Genomic DNA, 4,753 nt, shown 5'->3' with positions numbered 1-4,753 from the left:
CTTGACATTCCATCATTGTCACTGGGTGAACATTCCTGAACTCTCTTCCTAACAGCACTGTGGTTGTATTGAGTTCACAAGGACAGCAATGATTCAAGAAGGCAGCTCACCACCACCTTTTACCAGGGAACTAGAGATGGCAATAAATGCTGGCCCAGTCAGTGATTCTCACATCCAACTGGGGATGAAATTATGCAATGTATTTGTTGGATCTCTGTACATATTGTACAGCGATAGGAATTAGGATGTAGAACAGACACAAGCCATTGTACTCCTTCGGGTCTGCTCCGTCATTCTGTATGATCATGGTTGTTGTCTCAACTCCACTTTTCTGTCTGACTACCATAACCCTAGACTCCCTTGTTGATCAGAAATCTATTCAATGCTGCCTTGAACAGAATCAACGACTGAGCTTCCTGTGTTTTCTAAGGAAAAGAATTCCATGGACTCACAACTCTCCAAGAGGAAAACAAAGCCTTCCAGGTCTCAGTTTTAAAAGGGCAGTCTCCCGCCATCAAACTGAAGCCCATTATTCTACCCTCTGCCATAGGAGTATCCATCTATCCTACCAAGTCCACTTTAGCGGGGTTACAGAGATAGAGAGGCTTGCAGGTTCGGGTGGAGCTTACATTGATCTGGAGGATTGGAAAGGCTGGAGCATGTTACAGTGCTAGGAAGGATTGGCGGAACTGGAGGAGGTTACAAAGATAAGACTATAAACCCATCAGGTGATGGAGGAGATGTAGTCCATTCAACCCATCATATCTGTTCCACCATTCAATGAGATCCTCGTTGATCTTATAATCCCGACTGTCATTTTCCTGCCCATAACTCTTGATTCCTTTGCTGATTAAAAACTGGCCTTGAATACATTTCATATATTTCAACCTTGAATACATTTAGTAACACAGCATTGACAACTCTCTGCAGTAAAAAATTCCACAGATTCACTACCCACTGTCCTAGATGGTCGAACATTTAGTCTGATCCTAAACATCCCCACAAGGGAAAGAGCCTTTCACAGCTACCCTATAAAGACCTCTAAGAGTCCTGTATGTTTCAAAAAGGATGTCCCTCATTCTTTTATATTCCAACAATTACAGGAATTAGCGGCAGGGAGTTTGACTTTAAAATCATAATGATGCAACATTATTTTCATCAATGATCTGAATGAAAGTGTAGGCTAGCAGTCACCTTCATTGTCTTTTCATAATAAGCTATCATATATGCTCTTCACCCTGCTCACTCCTCACCATGTAAGTTAGGATTCATCACATTGCCTCCTACTCTCATTCATTTGCTATCAGCTTTCAAACATGCAGACTATTTCCCTTGTTCCTAAAAGTGAATAAAGAGGTTAAGGTTAGGGTTAGATGGCAATTACTTTGCCCAGTTAATTGTGACACACAACAGTTCGTCATTAATGTTGACTTTCCCTGCAAAGGAGTTTGCAAAATTCATTTCAGAAAAATGCGTGGGTTTTTAATGGCCTGTTCACTACTCCCCTGTTGATCGAATGTAGCCTTCCTTGTGTTACAAGAAGTTCCTTTCTACTTTCTCCTTTTTGAATTGAAGTGGTGGAAGGTGCATACAGACATCAGTGCAGAATTGAAGCACTTTACCTCAAACAGTGCTGTATCATTGAATAATGAAAAAGTGATGCTCGAGAAATCGTTCTGCTGCTCCATTGATTTCCTGAACAATTCCTCTGGGAGGACAACCTCAATGACAACATTTTGTTCTTGAGTGGCTCTTTCACCGACCTGCACAACAAAATAAATAACTATTTCACATTTCTGGTCATCAATCATAATTTATAGATAATGTACATTTGGAATGGCACATGCATGAAAATCAGTTAGTGAACACTAATAAAATGGATGAGATCTAATCATTTTTTGGGGGGCAATTTAAACTTCAGGTGAGGTGGTGTATTGTTTTGGTACAGGTCCAAATACATCTTTGAGAGAAGTAAGATGCCCTTTTGGAAAGGTTAATTATCCAATGAAACATTTAAAGTAGATATATGTGATCATGAAATGTCAATGACAACATTGGAATCGTCAAGATGTCCAGTGAACTGTCAAGGGAACTATCAAGCTGTCAAGGCATTTAATTCTCCTGCCTTTTAAATTTTTGAAAACTATCTGCAGTATTTAAGAAAATGATATTTTCAATCCATTGAAGAAGGAAGCTATGCTAGTTTTGAGGATAGAGCTATGCGAATAAAATAAAACAGGGAGTAATAGGACAATGGTAAGACTTATAGTATTGTTATAAAAACAAGCTAAGTTTAGAAAGCACAGAGGAAATCTGACAAATGGAATACGAGGGGCAAAGAATAGGAATGGGAATAAATTAACAACTGACAAATGAGTAATTAAATGGAAATTGACAGAAGGGTGGGGCTGATGACGGAATGAAAAGGAAGTTTTGCTTTTTCCAGTTAATGCATGAAATGAGAATTTCACATATGTCTTCACAAGTGGAGTGGGATGCTACTAAAGTAACAGTAAAAGGGAATGATGAATAGAATAAAATTAAAGAGGAATTGCTTAAATAGGCTTGAAAAGAAATCAAAGAAAGAAAGCTTACCTCATCCAAGAGTTTTCATCCGAGATATGTTTTCATTAACTTGTTCAGAAATGTTATTAAACATCTCTGCAGCAAGTAGGACTTAAACCAAGGCCTCCTGGCTCATAAGTAGGGACACAACCACTGTACCACACAAGCCCATTCACAAGGGTCTATGCTACTGACAGAAGCAAGGATGGAGATTCCAGTGGGGGCATTTGTGCATTGAGTCATGGAGTCATGAAGTCATATGCACATACACTTTGGTCCAACCAAACCATGCCTACTGGAAACCCAAACTAAACTTGTTCCACTGACCTGCATTTGGCCGATATCCCTCTAAACCTTTTGCTGTTCATGTACTTATCCAAATGTTTTTTAAATGTTGTAACTGTACCCGCATCCAACACTTTATCTGGAAGTTCATTCCATACATGAATTGTTTTCTGCATCAAAAAGGTACCCCTCATGTCTTTTTTAAAGCTTTAACCTCTCACCTTAACATTATGCTGCCTTGTCTTGAAATCCCCCACCGTTGGGAAAAGACACCTGCCATTCATCTTATCTATATGCCCCATGATGTTATAAACCTTGATAAAGTTACCCCATAACCTCCTATGCTCCAGTGAAAAAGGTCCCAGCCTATCTAGCCACTCCTTCTAACTCAAACCTTCCATACCAAGCAATATCCATCGTCTGAACCCTCTCCAGCTTGAGATTGGTTTGTACTCTATATTAGTTGAACTCGGTAAGTCCATTCACTATGAAAGTTGAAGAAGTGTTTTTGGGAACTTCCTTGAATTCAAATAAATTTCTGTTTATTTTGGCCCTCTTTGTAGGCAATTTGCTTAAAGATAAAGAAAACGTGTTGGAAAATCTCAGTGAGTCTGTTTAGTGAGAATCGGGGCAACGAGGTGGCTCAGGAGTTAGCACTGCTGCCTCATAGCACCAAGGACCAGATTTGATTCCATCCTTGGGTGACTTTGTGGAGTTTGCACATTCTCCTGTACCTCCATGGGTTCCTCCTGGGTGCTCTGGTTTCCTCCCACGGTCCAAAGATATGCAGGTTAGGTGGATTAGCCATGGGAAATACAAGGTTACGGGTGTTAGGGTAGGGCGGTTCATCTGGGTGGGATGTTCTTTGGAGGGTAGATGTGGACCCAATGGGCTGAATGGCCTGCCTCTGTACTGTTGGGATTCAATGATGATTAACATTCTGAACCAAGCACAATTTTGCCTCGGAATTTACTCCTTCAGCATTCTGAAGAGGATGAAAAATGTTAACACTGACTCTTTCTCTGCGGATGCTGCCAGACTTGTTGGGTTTCTCCAGCACTCTCTGTTTATCTTTCAGATTTCCAGCATCTGCAGGATTGGGTCTTTTATTGCTTAGGGATGAATGGTTAATGTCTGAGGTTGCACTATCCACTGGATCAACTGTCATAATCGAGCTAATTGTATTTTCCTTCCCCCTTTCTTATGTAACTACATGTAATCTGATCACTATATCAGTGTGTACTAAGTTTGGTTTCATATTTAATCCATTACACTCCCCAATTCCCAGAGGCAGCCTGTATTCCTTGCTGCCAATATATGTAGTTAGAAGCCTAAAAACATGAAGAGTGCATTTATGACCAAGCGGTGAGGCAACTCACAAACAAGAACAGAAATTGCTGGAGAAACTCAGTAGGTCTGGCAGCGTCTGTGGGAAGAAAACAGAGTTAATATTTCAAATCCAGTAACTCTTCATCAGAATTCAGTTTCTGGTTTTGTTTTAGATCTCCAGTACCCAGAGTTCTTTATTTTAGTTTAAGGTGAGGCTAGTTTATTAGAGATGAATATTTAATTTAAATCTCATTCAATTCCTTTTATGTTCATCAATTTATATTAAAATTTAAAAACATACGGATAAAAAAAATCTGACCTCAAATATGAACTTTGAAATTTATATACAATATATAGGATACCACGTCAGATTTATTATTACAAGGCAAACATTTCTGTGCACGTTGAAAAACCAGGTCAGAGATCCTATGTTGTCTGTACTTGTAGTTGTAGCTTTGTTAGGCACAGAGTTAGTAAAAGTTACTTACCCATGAAGAATTGGCAACAAGTGTTATTCTTTTTAAATTTGAGATGGTGATTGTTCTACAATAAGCTTTATATCTTGAGTGTATTT

General features: G+C 39.3%; 1 long non-coding RNA gene across 1 annotated transcript; it reads right to left on the bottom strand.

Moving 5' to 3' along the window:
* Positions 1-1,621: 1,621 nt before the first annotated feature.
* Positions 1,622-4,752, bottom strand: LOC122558688. The gene is made up of 2 exons (XR_006314227.1): positions 4,668-4,752; positions 1,622-1,763 (listed from the first exon to the last, which is right to left on the bottom strand). It is a non-coding gene; the product is annotated as an uncharacterized LOC122558688 (long non-coding RNA).
* Position 4,753: the final 1 nt, after the last annotated feature.

This window comes from Chiloscyllium plagiosum, chromosome 17 (assembly GCF_004010195.1).
Source record: "Chiloscyllium plagiosum isolate BGI_BamShark_2017 chromosome 17, ASM401019v2, whole genome shotgun sequence".
Taxonomy (NCBI): Eukaryota; Metazoa; Chordata; class Chondrichthyes; order Orectolobiformes; family Hemiscylliidae; genus Chiloscyllium; species Chiloscyllium plagiosum.
This window is presented reverse-complemented; position numbering and strand designations above follow the sequence as displayed.